Source organism: Pinus tabuliformis, chromosome 5_2 (genome assembly GCF_031772625.1).
Source record: "Pinus tabuliformis cultivar Carrire ecotype Pingquan chromosome 5_2, CPIR1, whole genome shotgun sequence".
Taxonomy (NCBI): domain Eukaryota; kingdom Viridiplantae; phylum Streptophyta; class Pinopsida; order Pinales; family Pinaceae; genus Pinus; species Pinus tabuliformis.
The window spans coordinates 62733464-62749260 of NC_142306.1; the positions used below are offsets into that span (position 1 = coordinate 62733464).

At 54.6% G+C, this 15797-nt stretch overlaps 1 long non-coding RNA gene across 1 annotated transcript; it reads right to left on the reverse strand.

Moving 5' to 3' along the window:
* Positions 1-13954: 13954 nt before the first annotated feature.
* LOC149157552 (uncharacterized) lies at positions 13955-15575 on the reverse strand. Its single transcript, XR_016261995.1, has 2 exons — positions 14135-15575; positions 13955-14017 (listed from the first exon to the last, which is right to left on the reverse strand). It is a non-coding gene; the product is annotated as an uncharacterized LOC149157552 (long non-coding RNA).
* Between the last annotated feature and the right edge of the window lie 222 nt (positions 15576-15797).

A 15797-nucleotide genomic window follows, 5' to 3' on the forward strand; every position in this document is an offset into this window, starting at 1 on the left:
CCGCCCATGTTGTCGAACCATACCGCAACCTCACAACGGTGCTGCCCACTACGTTGCTTTGTCGCTCGGTTGTCCGCCTATCCGCAGCCTTGGTGACCGCACCTCAGCTTCGGTTCATCGTCCAAGTGTCGGAGGTTCGCCCATCGTTGTGTCAAAACGCGCCCGTCGTCGTGCACGAGGGCGCCCACCCATCGTGCACGCCTGCCCGAGACTCAAGGGCCTTACAGAGGGTGCTGGGCGGGCGAGGGCGGGTGGGCGAGGGCGGGTGAGGCGGGTGAGGGTGCCGGGCGGGCGGGCGGACGAGGGCGCCCTAGCGGGTGAGGCGGCTGAGGGTGGCGGGCGGGCGCGCGAGGGCTCCCGGGCGGCTGAGGGCGATTCTGGGAATCGCTCGGGCGGGTCAGGGCGGGCAAGGGCGGGCGGGCGAGGGCGGGTGGGCGAGGGCGCCGGGCGAGCGAGGGCGGGTGAGGCGGGTGAGGGTGCCGGGCGAGCGGGCGGACGAGGGCGCCCTGGCGGGTGAGGCGGGTGAGGGTGCCCGGCGGGCGGGCGAGGGAGCCCGGGCAGGTGAGGGCGATTCCGGGAATCGCCCGAGCGGGTGAGGGCGGGCAAGGGCGGGCGGGCGAGGGTGGGCGGGCGAGGGCAGGTGAGGCGGGTGAGGGTGCCGGGCGGGCGGGCGGGCGAGGGCGCCCGGGCGGGTGAGGGTGCCGGGCGGGCGGGCGAGGGCGCCCGGGCGGGTGAGGGCGATTCCGGGAATCGCCCGGGCGCCCTCACCCGCCCGCCCGCTCGGCGCCCTCGCCCGCCCGACGCCCTCTGTAGCGACCTGCGGCTCTGCCCGGGAGCGCGCCCTGCCTCTTCGCAAAAATAGACTAAGTACCAAGTCACCATCGCATATGGAGCGCACAGAATATATGTAAGTTATGAGCGTGCGAGGTGAGTTTATATGCGGTGGAGGCTGGGCGGTGAATAACCCAAGCCGACATGTGAAACATGGGCAAAGGGGGTGTTCATCAAAATAATGAAGCGTCGGCCCGAATGGAGAAACACATAGAGGGAGGCATATAAACATGGATAGGCTGCGAGCCATTTGGACATCGCTCAATCGGTGAGCATCTCTCCCTCAGCGCATAAGGAGCAGTGCACAATTAAGGAAGAGGTATAGTCGATCGGGTGACAGTGGATGAGCCCGCGGGCCGGGCGAAGGCAGCTGATGCGAGATCGGTCGCCGTGACGAGTTCGGGTGTAACAACAGTAGTAATCGGGTTGGAGTCGGGTTCGGGTGTGCACGGGGCGCCATCCACCCGACACCGGGTTGGTATAACCGCTGGAGGCTTCCGTTAAGTTACGGTGGGCTGTAATTTGTAACACGGTTCCGGATTGTCATACTTCGGTTCTAAGGGAGTTCTCGGCGGATCGTCGTGCAGGAGCGCACGGGCGATCGCCCTCCCTACCGAGTATTGATTCTTGGCACCCGCGGAGGTTTCAGAAGATAACACAGTCACGGTTGTTGTATATCGGAGCTAAGGGAGTTCTCGGCGGGCCGTCGTGCAGGAGCGCACGGGCGGTCGCCCTCCCCATCATATATTACATATGATAGTTGTAAAGGTTTCGGCGGACCGCCGTGCAGACGTGCACGGGCGGTCGCCCACACAGCCATATTTTGTATTGAATTTTCAAAGGGCCTCGGCGGACCGCCGTGCGGGGGCGCACGGGCAGTCACCCACCCGGTTACATATTGTATCTTGAGTTTTAAAAGGAGGGTCTTGGCGGACCGCCGTGCGGATGTGCACGGGCGGTCGCCCACCCGGTTGTAAAAGATTACGATATAATAAAAAGAAAATTATTATCATGTTGTGGTGTTGGTTCTTTTAATGTATTAATATTGCTGTTTTATTATCGCATTATTATGAACGGGTTGCACATGTTAATGTTATAAAGTTATGATGGTCATAATTTGAAGGCGTAGTTCGTAAGGCTTAACATCTTGGTTGCCTAGGCGGTGCCGCACCCGCCCAATTAGAAAAAAAAAGAATTGGGGGCGTGACAGGTGGTATCAGAGCAAAGGGTTGCTCATGACAGGTGAAGCTGATAAGACAATGGAGAAAGCATGGATGAACCGCTTGGGGTTCGTGGACTTGGTGGTACATGGCAAGACCATTCAAGCCCTGGTGGACACGGGGGCCACACACAACTTTATGACGACACGGTTAGCAAAAGAGGCTGGGCTGACAATCACCCCATCAAACATGGAGGTCAAGGCAGTGAACTCTAGAGCTAAGGTGGCGGGTTTGGTACACGATGTACCTGTGCAGATAAAGGAATGGAGAGGTCAGTTGGACTTCACGGTGATGGAGATGAACGACTTCGATATGATACTTGGGCAGGATTTCTTGAAAGGAAACAAGGCTATTGTTGTTCCTTTCTGTGATGAGGTAGTGCTGATTGGGCAATCACAAATTTGGACTTTGCCCACTCATGGGCAAAGGAAGGAAGTCAAGGTGCAGCATGTTTCGGCACTAAGTTTTGAGAAAGCCATGAAGGACTCAAATATGGAGACATATGCGGTAATGTTCAAAGATGTTGAAGAAGGTGGAGTAGGAACACCTGTTCCAGCCGAAATATCTGAGGTGCTTACCCAATATGCAGATTTGATGCCTGATGAGCTTCCAAAGAAACTTCCACCAAGGCGTGCAGTGGACCACAGCATTGAGCTTGAGCCAGGGAAGCAACCCCCGGCCAAGGCACCTTATCGATTGTCGGGACCCGAATTGGAGGAATTGAAACGCCAGTTAAAGGAGTTAACTGAGGCAGGATTCATCAGACCTTCAAGGTCCCCTTATGGAGCCCCGGTACTATTCCAACGAAAAAAGGATTCAAACGAGCTACGGATGTGCTGTGATTACCGTGCATTGAACAAGCAAACGGTAAGGAACAGATATCCTTTGCCATTAGCTGCTGATTGCTTTGACAAGCTTGCGAAAGCTCGGGTGTTTTCCAAGCTGGACTTGAGGCATGGGTACTATCAGGTGCGAATAGCGGAAGGAGACGAGAAGAAGACCGCGATAGTAACAAGGTATGGTAGTTTTGAGTTCCTTGTTATGCCATTCGGGTTGTGTAATGCTCCTGCTACATTTTGCACTTTGATGAATGATGTCCTACGACCATACTTGGATTCGTTCGTGGTGGTATACTTGGACGATATAGTGGTGTTCAGTGACAACATGGAAGATCACAAAAAACACTTGGCGATGGTGTTTGAGGCACTAAGGACAAATCAGTTGTTCTTGAAAAAGTCCAAGTGTGTGTTCACCCAGACTGAGATTCCGTTCCTTGGACATATTGTTGGTCAAGGATGCATACGGATGGAGCCAAGCAGAGTAAAGGCAATCGAAGACTGGGTTGAACCAAAGAATTTCCATGAGATGAGGGTGTTCTTGGGCATGACCAACTACCAACGGAAGTTCGTAGAGGGGTACTCCAAGGTGACATCGGCACTGACAGACCTATTGAAGAAAGACAAGAGGTGGAGTTGGACGAACAAATGTCAGGAGGCATTTGATGATTTGAAGAAGAGGATGGTCACAGCTCCGGTACTGAAGTTACCTGACTTCGAGAGACCATTTGAGGTACACACTGATGCTTCAGATTTTGCTATAGGAGGAGTTCTCATGCAGGATGGACATCCAGTGGCGTACGAGAGTCGGAAGTTACAGGATAGAGAACAAAGGTATCCGGTTCATGAGAAGGAGATGACTGCTATCATCCACTGTCTTCATGTGTGGAGGCATTACCTGATCGGGAAGCCGTTTGTTGTCAAGACAGACAACGTTGCAGCAAGTTACTTTGCATCACAACCGAAGCTTTCAGCAAAACAAGCTCGGTGGCAAGATTTCTTGGCAGAATTCGACATGACTATCGAGTATAGACCGGGGAGGCACAATGCAGTGGCAGATGCCCTTAGCAGGAAAGGACAGCTGGCAGCATTGGAGGAAGGAGAGGACCGGGCCGCTAGGGGTAGAAGCCGAATTCAGATGTCAGAAGAGATGCAGAATAAGATCAAGGAAAGCATTGGGACCGACACTTTGGCACAAAATATAGTGGAGCAGGTTAAGGAAGGGAAGACACGGAGGTTCTTCCTACGAGATGGGTTCTTGTTCTTTGGGAACCGACTCTATGTTCCAAAGTCATCAGGACTCAGGAGACACCTTTTGAAGGAATGCCACGATTCTCCGTGGGCTGGACACCCAGGACAACGTCGTTCCTTGTCATTATTGGAGAGGGGTTTCTTTTGGGAAAAGATGAGAGAGGATGTAGAGGAGTATGTACACACATGCATCATTTGTCAGCAGGACAAATCAGATAACCAGAGGTCAGGAGGACTGTTACAACCTTTGCCGATTCTGGAGAGACCATGGATGAGTGTCTCAATGGACTTCATCACTCAGCTACCACAGGTTCAGGGGTATAATGGGATCATGGTTGTGGTTGACCATTTTTCCAAGTATGCCGTCTTTGTTCCTACAAAGATACCTTGTGGGGCCGAGCGGACAGCAGAGTTGTTCTTTAAGAACATAGTGAAGTATTGGGGAATGCCGTTGAGTATTGTGTCGGATAGAGATCCGCGATTCACAGGGAGATTTTGGACAACATTGTTCAAATTGGTCGGGACAGAACTGTTGATGAGCTCGAGTTACCACCCCCAGACAGATGGGCAGACCGAGAGGATCAACGCGTTGCTGGAGGACTACTTGCGACACTATGTGACAGCTGACCAGAAGAATTGGCCGGAACTCTTGGATATTGCTCAGTTTAGCTACAATATTCAAAAGAGTTCTGCGACGGGGTATAGTCCATTCGAGTTGGTAAATGGACAGATGCCGGTTGCACCGCATACTGTAGTGACAGGGGGTTTCTTGAGGAGTCCTCATGCGAAGAGATTCATGAAGGCTTGGGAGGAGACCCTGGAGTTAGCACGGTTGCGCTTGCACGATGCTGCAAGGAGGATGAAGAAGTATGCTGACCGTGGGAGACGGGAAGCACACTTTGGTGAAGGGGACATGGTATTTCTCAGGATCACCGGGGAGCAGTTTCAGCCAGCTAAGGGAACGACGAGTAAACTGACACGGAAATATGAGGGACCATTCCGAGTGAAGAAGAAAGTGGGGGAAGTTGCTTACGAGCTAGAGCTTCCACACCATATGAACATGAAACACCCAGTTTTTCATGTGAGTCAGTTGAAAAGATGCCGACTTGATTCAGACCATCCAGAGAGAGTTGAGCCGACAAGAGGACCAGCTGGGATTGTGGACAGACCAGGACTAGAGTTGGAGAAGATTGTGAACCTCAGGACTACTGGTGTTGGTTGCCACCGACGACGGGAATTTCTTTGCAGATGGAAGGATGCACCGGAAGAGGAGAGCTGGGAGACGGAGGATTCACTTTGGAGATGGAAGGATAAGATCGCAAGATATGACAGAAAATTGAGGAGGAGAGCAGGAATTGTCGGGACGACAATGACCTCGGGTGGGGGAGAATGTAGCGACCTGCGGCTCTGCCCGGGAGCACGCCCTGCCTCCTCGCAAAAATAGACTAAGTACCAAGTCACCATCGCATATGGAGCGCGCAGAATATATGTAAGTTATGAGCATGCGAGGTGAGTTTATATGCGGTGGAGGCTGGGCGGTGAATAACCCAAGCCGACATGTGAAACATGGGCAAAGGGGGTGTTCATCAAAATAATGAAGCGTCGGCCCAAATGGAGAAACACATAGAGGGAGGCGTATAAACATGGATAGGCTGCGAGCCATTTGGACATCGCTCAATCGGTGAGCATCTCTCCCTCAGCGCATAAGGAGCAGTGCGCAATTAAGGAAGAGGTACAGTCGATCGGGTGACAGCGGATGAGCCCGCGGGCCGGGCGAAGGCAGCTGATGCGAGATCGGTCGCCGTGACGAGTTCGGGTGTAACAGCAGTAGTAATCGGGTTGGAGTCGGGTTCGGGTGTGCACGGGGCGCCATCCACCCGACACCGGGTCGGTATAACCGCTGGAGGCTTCCGTTAAGTTACGGTGGGCTGTAATTTGTAACACGGTTCCGGATTGTCATACTTCGGTTCTAAGGGAGTTCTCGGCGGATCGTCGTGCAGGAGCGCACGAGCGATCGCCCTCCCTACCGAGTATTGATTCTTGGCACCCGCGGAGGTTTCAGAAGATAAAACAGTCATGGTTGATGTATATCGGAGCTAAGGGAGTTCTCGGCGGGCCGTCGTGTAGGAGCGCACGGGCGGTCGCCCTCCCCATCATATATTACATTTGACAGTTGTAAAGGTTTTGGCGGACCGCCGTGCAGACGTGCACGGGCGGTCGCCCACACAGCCATATTTTGTATTGAATTTTCAAAGGGCCTCGGACCCGGTTACATATTGTATCTTGAGTTTTAAAAGGAGGGTCTTGGCGGCCGCCGTGCGGATGTGCACAGGCGGTCGCCCACCCGGTTGTAAAAGATTACGATATAATAAAAAGAAAATTATTATCATGTTGTGGTGTTGGTTCTTTTAATGTATTAATATTGTTGTTTTATTATCGCATTATTATGAACGGGTTGCACATGTTAATGTTATAAAGTTATGATGGTCATAATTTGAAGGCGTAGTTCGTAAGGCTTAACATCTTGGTTGCCTAGGCGGTGCCGCAACCGCCCAATTAGAAAAAAAAAAGAATTGGGGGCGTGACACCCTCACCCGCCTCACCCGCCCGGGCGCCCTCGCCAGCCCGCCCGCCGGACGCCCTCGCCCGCCCGCTCGACACCCTCACCCGCCTCACCCGCCTGGGCGCCCTTGCCCGCCCGGCGCCCTCACCCGCCCGGGCGAGTGGGCGGGTGAGGGCGATTCCGGGAATCGCCCGGGTGCCCTCACCCGCCCGCCCGCCCGGCGCCCTCACCCGCCTCACCCGCCCGGGCGCCCTCGCCGGCCCGCCCGGCACCCTCACCGCCAAACCCGCCTGGGCACCCTTGCCCGCCCGGCACCCTCACCCGCCTCACCTGCCCTGGCGCCCTCGCCCGCCCGCCCGCCCGACGCCCTCACCCACCCACGCCGCCCGCCCCCGCCCGGGTGCCCTCACCCACCCGCCCGGGCGATTCCCGGAATCGCCCTGCCGCCTGCCTCAGTCGCGCCACCCGGGCGGCCCGTGCCCTCGCCCGGCAGGGGGCAGGGCGATTCCGGGAATCGCCCTGCCGCCTGCCGGGCGGGGGCGCAGGCGGCCCGGGTGGCGCAGTGGAGGCAGGCGTCACCCGGGCGGCCCTCGCTACCACCCGGTAGGCGGCAGGGTGATTCTCGGAATCGCCTTGCCGCTTGCTGGGTGGGGGCGCAGCCGAGGCAGGGTGGGTGAGGGTGCCCGGGGGGGCCGGTGGGTCAGGGCGCCCGTGCGGGGGGGCTGGCGGGTCAGGGCACCGGGCGGGCGGGCGGGTGAGGGCGCCGGGGCGGGCGGGGCGGGCGGGCGGGTGAGGCTGGTGAGGGCGCCGGGCGAGCGGGTGTGGCGGGTAAGGGCACCGGGCGGGCGGGCGAGGGCGGGTGGGCGAGGGCGTCCGGCGGGCGGGCGGTCGAGGGCGGGTGAGGCGGGTGAGGGCGCCGGGGGGGCGAGGGCGCCGGGCGCCCGGGCGGGTGAGGGCGCTCGGGCGATTCCCGGAATCGCCCTCACCCGCCTCACCCGCCCGGGCGCCTTCGCCCGCCCGCCCTCCCGACGCCCTCGCCTGCCCGCCCGACACCCTCACCCGGCTCACCCGCCTGGGCGCCCTTGCCCGCCCGGCGCCCTCACCCGCCCGGGCGGGCGGGCGGGTGAGGGCGATTCCGGGAATCGCCCGGGCGGCAGGGCGATTCCGGGAATCGCCCGGGCGCGCTCACCCGCCCCCCCCGCCCGGTGCCCTCGCCCGCCTCACCCGCCCGGGCGCCTTCGCCCGCCCGCCCGACACCCTCACCGCCTCACCCGCCTGGGCGCGCTTGCCCACCCGCGCCGTCACCCGCCCGGGCGCCCTCTCCCACACGCCCACCCGGCGCCCTCACCCGCCTCACCCGCCCTGGCGCCCTCGCCCGCCCGCCCGCCCGGCGCCCTCACCCACCCACCCCGCCCGCCCCCGCCCAGGTGCCCTCACCCACCCGCCCGGGCGATTCCCGGAATCGCCCTGCCGCTTGCTGGGCAGGTGGCACCTGCCTCGGTCGCGCCACCCGGGCGGCCCGCGCCCCCTCCCGGCAGGGGGCAGGGCGATTCCGGGAATTGCCCTACTGCCTGCCGGGCGGGGGCGCAGGCGGCCCAGGTGGCGCGGTGGAGGCATGCGTCACTCGGGCGGCCCGCGCTACCGCCCGGTAGGCGGCAGGGCGATTCTCGGAATCGCCCTGCCGCTTGCTGGGTGGGGGCGCGGCCGAGGCAGGGTGGGTGAGGGTGCCAGGGGGGGCCGGCGGGTCAGGGCGCCCGTGCGGGGGGGCGGGCAGGTCAGGGCACCGGGCGGGCGGGCGGGTGAGGGCGCCGGGGCGGGCGGGCGGGTGAGGGCGCCGGGCGGGCGGGTGTGGCGGGTAAGGGCGCCGGGCTGGCGGGCGAGGGCGGGCGGGAGAGGGCGGGCGAGGGCGGGTGAGGCGGGTGAGGTCGCCGGGCGGGTGGGAGGGCGAGGGCGCACGGGCGGGTGAGGCGGGTGAGGGTGCCGGGCGGGCGGGCGAGGGTGCCCGGGTGGGTGAGGCGGGTGAGGGCGCCGGGCGGGCGAGGGCGGCGGGCGGGTGAGGGCGCCCGGGTGATTCCCGGAATCGCCCTGCCGCCCAGGCGATTCCCAGAATCGCCCTCACCCGCCTGGGCGCCCTCATCCGTCTGCCCGCCCGGTGCCCTCGCCCGCCCGGCGCCCTCACCCGCCTCACCCGCCCGGGCGCCTTCGCCCGCCCGCCCTCCCGACGCCCTTGCCCGCCCGCCCAACACCCTCACCCGGCTCACCCGCCTTGGCGCCCTTGCCCGCCCGGCGCCCTCACCCGCCCGGGCGGTCGGGCGGGTGAGGGCGATTCCGGGAATCGCCCGGGCGGCAGGGCGATTCCGGGAATCGCCCGAGCGCCCTCACCCGCCTGCCCGGCCGGCGCCCTCGCCCGCCCGGCGCCGTCACCCGCCTCACCAGCCCGGGCGCCCTCGCCCGCCCGCCCGACACCCTCACCCGCAGGGCGATTCCGGGAATCGCGCGGGCGCCCTCACCCTCCTGCCCGGCCAGCGCCCTCGCCCGCCCGACGCCGTCACCCGCCTCACCAGCCCGGGCGCCCTCGCCCGCCCGCCCGCCCGATGCCCTCGCCCGCCCAACACCCTCGCCCGCCCGCCCGGCACCCTCACCCGCCTCACCCGCCTAAGCGCCCTTGCCCGCCCGACGCCCTCACCCGCCCGGGCGCCCTCTCCCACTCGCCTGCCTGGCGCCCTCACCCACCACACCCGCCCTGGCGCCCTCCCCCGCCCACCCGCCTGGCGCCCTCACCCGCCACACCCGCCCTGGCGCCCTCCCCCACCCACCCGCCTGGCACCCTCGCCCGCCCACCCAGGCGCCCTAACCCGCTCGCCCGGGCGATTCCTGGAATCGCCCTGCCGCCTGCTGGGAGGGGACGTGGGCTGCCTTGGTGGCGCGGCCGAGGCAGGCACCACCCGGGCGGCAGGGCGATTCCCTGAATCGCCCTGCTGCCTGCCTGGCGGGGGCACAGGCCGCCCGGGTCGCGCCGCTGCGCGTCGGAGCCAGGCGTCACCCGGGCAGCCCGCGCCCCCGCCCGGCAGGCGGCAGGGCGATTCCCGGAATCGCCCTGCCGCCTGCCGGGCGGCCTGCTCTGCCCCCCAGCAGGCGGCAAGCGCGACCGAGGCAGGGTGGGTCAGGGCGCTCGGGCTGGTAGGCGGGCGCCGGGCGGGTGAGGGCACACGGGCGGGCGAGGGCGTCGGGCGGGTGAGGGTGCCTGGGCCCGGCGGGTGAGGGTGCTCGGGTCGGGCCGGCGGGCGGGCTGGTGAGGGCGCCCGGGTTGGGGGGCGGGTGAGGGCGCCGGGCGAGGGGGCGGGTGAGGGTGCCCGGGCCTGGCGGGCGGGCGGGTGAGGGCGCCCGGGCGGGCGGGCGGGCGGGTGAAGGTGGGTGAGGGCGCCTGGGCCGGGGGGCGGGTGAGGGTGCCGGGGCCGGGTGGGGGGGCGGTTGTGGGCGCCCGGGCCGGGGGGAGGGGGGGTTGAGAGGGTTGGGGTGTGGGGGGTTGTGTGGGCGCCCGGGCGGGGGGGGGTTGGCACGGCGCGCGGGCCAGGTGGGTGGGAGGGTGAGGGTGGGTGAGGGCACCAGGGCCGGGGGGCGGGTGAGGGCACCGGGGCCGGGTGGGGGGTCGGTTCTGGGGGCGGGTGAGGGGGCCCGGGCGGGGAGGGTTGTAGGGCGCCCCGGCCGGCGGGGGGGGGGGGTTGGGAGGGTTGGGGGGGACGGGGGTTGAGAGGGCGCCCGAGCCGGGCAGGGGGAAGGGTGAGGGCGCTCGGGCAGGCGTTGGGTTGGGTTGGTAGGGATTAAAGGGGGCAGGGGCGCGGGGTGTGGGTGAAGGTAGTGAGGGTGTCGAGAGGGGGGTTAGAGGTAGGGGACGAGTCGGGCTGTGGCGCCCACCCTAGCATGTTATGGTTGAAAACATGTTAAATTTATACTTAGGAAAGAAAAATGATATTCTACCAAAAACATTAATGTGTTTTTTTTCCTCATTAACAACTTTGTTTGACACATAAAAATTTGGTTTTATTAGCATTTTTTTAAAATGTTGAAAATTGACCCTAAAGAAAAAAATCATTATTCTAGTATCATCACTTTCATTTTGAAGCTATATTTTGCACAAAAATTTCACAGTAAAGTTCGTAGTTACTGCCATTTTTAAAACATGTTCAAAATTAACGCCTAAAAAAAGTAAAAACATCGTTCCAGTATACACACTTTTCGTTTTTAGCATTGTTTTTTATGTTTTTTTGGGGTTTTTTGGCCAGAGTTCCCGTTTTGAGTTTATAGTTCCCGTTTCAAAGTTTACATTGTTCTTATAATTCTTGCCACGACTGCAATTAATAGACTATTGTTCTTCAACGTCACAAGCTGGTTGGAATTCACATCAAGTACAGGCTTTGAATTGGACATTTCAACATATTCTTGACAACTCTTTTTTACTTTGACTTCTAATTCTATTTCTCAATCGACTTTTTCAACTTCACTTACAAGTGTTAGAGATGAGCTTGGTTTGTGCTCCTACTCCAGTGTTAGAACAAAGCCTTTAACACCTGATGTACTTGGACAACAGATTTGTGTTACACATCTTTGATCTTTTCCTTAAACATCAATTTCTGTATGAAATTCTTTCTTATCAATTTGCATGCATATAAATTGTTCAACACTGTCAGCTCACACCGTGTACTTGATCCAACCATGCAGCCAAAGATGAATCCATCAATAAGAACTTTTCTTGCAAGGTGTGCTTCTAGTTAATATAACTTGAATCCCCTGTTGTCAATTAATCTGTTGATTCATTATGGAATCTATCCAACAAATAATTTAAAGGTAAAGGCCTCCAGCAAAATTGCCAAACTTATTGGATTGGTTCAATATCGACCAGTCCTCTATGTTCCCAAATAAAGCTTAAGCAGAATGACTTTACCAGAATCCGTTCTTAGACATTCCAACACATCAATTGCATGAATTTTGCAATTCTTCATGATGCAACCCTTACCAATGACACTGTGGTTTACCAATGACACTGTGGTAGGTTGGAGTTGTAGCAATAAAGGTAATGTTGGATGCTATGCGTAATTTGGAAAAGGATTACAAGGTAACATTCTCCCAATTTTTTTTGAAATCATGGTATATATTCTGAGATTTGGAGGAGCCATTTACCTTAGGCATTGTGACTGTTTGTGTTCTTAGTGTAAGTGCTAATCTAGATAGTATCATAAGGAGAATCCTCACTAGTGCATTGAACAACGCTGTCTTGTTGTCCGTCACATAGAATTATGCTGGCTTCTTGGAGGCCGTCTTCAATAATTAAAGCTGAGAGCACCCTTTGAAATCTCCATATCCTTTGTGTCATTCAAACTTCCAAGCCTCAAGGCCTTGTTATTCACACTTCCATTTGACAATATTTTTTTGCTTGCTTGTAATAATGAGACCAGCCTTCCATTCTGATGGTCTCCAGATATATAATTTGTAGATGCATGTATGTCCTCTACCTATTTGATTTGTTCCTTGAGGAGGTCTAGGCCATCCTAAGTGAAGAATGCAAAAAGAGGCTCCAGTTATTCCAAAATGGTCATGAACATGCAGTTTCACTTGCAATGATAGCAGTATTTGCAGCTGCTAGGAGTTCTTCACGATCATCATTTGACTCCCAAAATTCCTGTGCTTTATAGAACTTATCAAACTTTCTCTAGTGCCCCCTTCATGTTCTGATATTTGTATTATATCAGCATTACCTTTGACAACTCCACAGAGAATAATTCTAATGCCAGTTTCTGGTACAAGCTTGAAAGAAAACTTTGCCTTTGGATTTACCTTACTAATAGAAAACATCTCTATGTTTTTTGCTACTTATTCCCACAATCTGTAGAAGTTTCTATAGATAAATAGTGATTGATGACAAATGAAGGGTAATCAAGTCGTTGCTTTAGTCTAGAGATTATTGCTGCTACAATCACTCTTTTTACAAATGTAACACAACAAATATCTTCACCATTCCTCTACAGTAAAATAAGCTGCACTAGAAGATGTACCTTGGGCGTTAAAATATTCATTTTATTTGCATCTAAAATGTCCTCCTTTGTTCTAAATAAATTTCCCACATTTTATAAGCATAAAATAAACCAAGTCCTCAAGAGAGTTGGGGAATGTTAAAAGTTCATCTTTACTGATGCAGATGTTACTGCCACCTGACAACTTTTCAAACAAGCCTGAGAATCTGAGTGATGTTGTTGATTTTAATGTTATAAGGCCAGTCATTATATTAAATTTAAATATCAACATCGGAATGGCGAAAAGAAGTCCACATAAGACATTTCAAATCAGGACAAAATCTCTATCAAATCTCTCAACAATTATTAATTGTTTGATCTTGTAGATCCTACCAACAATATATACCATATCTTGTATGCCTCAAACCATTTGAAAATTCCTTATGAAATCCTTCCAAAGAACCTTTCTCAATGTTACGTTCTCCTTTTGGGATTATCCTTTCTTCAAATAACGCTATAAAGACCTTTGCGATAAAAAAACAGTGCCTATCAGCAATTTTAGATCGCTTTAGGGTCCTTTCCTCTGGTGGTAAACATGCTCTTGATTGGTGGAACACCACACAAGATACAAGCAATATGAAAGCAAGTCCCATCACCAACTCCAGCCTCTGGAGTTTTGGTGTTTGGAATCAATTTGCAGTAGTCCCAACCGTGTTTAGTTCATTGACGTGAATATCTGTCTGCTTTGCTTGCCTAGAGGCTATAAAAGATGAATGTGCCACTGTTGTAAGACACATTGTGAGTTTCACATTGCCTTGACATTGATCATGAAAACTGAGACTAAATTAAAATTATTGTGTTGGAAGGGACCTTTTTTGACTGTGGACTCTGGTTTATTTCAATAATTGAGAGAGCAAGCTTATTGGTTTACTCACAAATTCATTGAAAATTGAAAGCAGGTATAATATTCTAATGGAAAGCGTCACCGGGGTGCAGCTCAATTGTTGTATTATGTAAATAAAGAAACTTGAAATTCAAATCCTTGGAGGAACCCCCTCTTCTGAAGAACCACAACATCTCTTCCATGACTCAGCAGCCATGAAATATGTAAAAATAAAAACCATAACCATTCCTGTTAAACTGATTCTGACAATGCTTCAGAGGAAACTACAGTTTGCTCATGATGATCAGAATGATATCTGGAGCTACCCTGTTCACATTTCCCCAAAACCTGCACAGTTGACGTGAAATCCTTCATAACCCACGGATGCCTTGCAACAGCCTCTAAGCTCATCCTTTTCTTCGGATCTAGGAAATCCAATAGTGGCAGCTTGATTATTATGGTGAATTTCAAAATTTGCAGCAATTCAACTCTTAAAATTAAAATCTGCTCTGTAAAACATTCAATTGAGAAAAGTCACTTACCCTTGCAAAGAAGACCTTCGAGTAAGTTTGCAAGTGCTGGATTCATATCCTCTAGAAGTACAAGTGGATCATGAACAATCTAAGGCCTGCGAAGAATCCAACTTTTATGGTTTAATTTATTAAATTGTCAATGTGACCGACCACTCACGGGCACTTTCCCAGATACCATCGGTGAGGACTCATTGGGTGTCATTGTATACCAGGGGATTTCGTATGGGCTGTCTGTTAGAATCAGGTGTTGAGCCCTAGAACTGTAAAACAAATCCGAAGACCACCAAAAAGAGAATTCCTTCAAATGCGAACCCAAATCCAGGACGCAACTCCTCATTCATCCTAATTATCGGAAGCTGAAATAGCGGGGAGATTACCTTGTTCGTTCAAGGAAAGGTGAGAACAACGAGAGCTTACCTTGTTCGTTCAAGGAATGCGCAGAAGAAAGAGCTTACCTTGTTGCAATTTTTCTTTGAAATTGTTTCCTTCTAAAGCTCAGATAGAAACATTACCATGCCTGGGAATCAGACACAAGAAGCAGCCCACTTGAACAATTAAAGTGGCCCTTGAGGGGCAAACAACTGAACACGAGGACTTTCATTTGGTTAAGCTGTCGTGATAGCGCGTACTTTTCTGTCAAAATCACCCAGGGATTTGCACATGGCTCCAATTGCTTATTCATGGCTCAAGAAATTTAACCTTAGTGGTTGCCTTAACATACAACCATCTTCACTGCTGAACTTTAACCCCACTTGCAAAAGCTTAAAATTAGAAGCTCAGACAAAGATGGATATTGCAATTTCAAGCAAAAACATGAAATGGCTATTCATACATCACTGCATAAATTAAAGCGCTGATTCCTTACCAGTGCTTCTTGAACAATAACTAAATAATAGAGGCCAATATAAAAGGAATCGAACTCAATCCGCAAGCAAGGTTCCACAGTTCAATCAGCCATTTAATACCAACACTCTAATGCCTTCTTATCAGTTCAATGGATTGGTATAAGCACCGACTGGAAATCTGATCAAACTCAGCCATGTAGCAAATGAGTAGACAAAATCAGTTTTGAGATTTCCCAAAATCCTCCATTCAAACTCGCATCTTTGGTGGCTTTCTGGTACCAATCATCTTGTTATAGAAACCCTCAGCTCCAAGAAATCAGCAACGAATCTATTGGGTTTCGTTTGTGAATATACAGATGCATCATCAATAGATAAGAATAAAAATCACAATCTAAATATGAAGCCCCATATGACCATTTTATTCAGGGACAGTTCCATCACTGCCATCAAAAACCTGGCCACACAATTAGCTTGCTTTTCTATTGTTACACTCGTCAAGTTGTGTACCACAACCATAAAAGGAAAGGTCTTTATAATATTCCACCACAAGAAAACTAACTTGACCGATTCTAGATCAATTTGAAATGGCCAAGATCTCTGCAGATATTTGGACTGGCAACCAACCTAGCTTGAAAACACGTTGCACAAAGCCGTAAAAAATAAGCTATCATAAATAGAGTTATTACATGCACAAGGTGCTTAAAACCCTCCGCCTCACATTCCTTTACAAGGTGGATGCACAAATTGCAATATTATTTTATTGTGAATTACACCAGGGAATTCCTAGTATGATGAACTTGATTGCTACATCTTACCAGCTCATATTC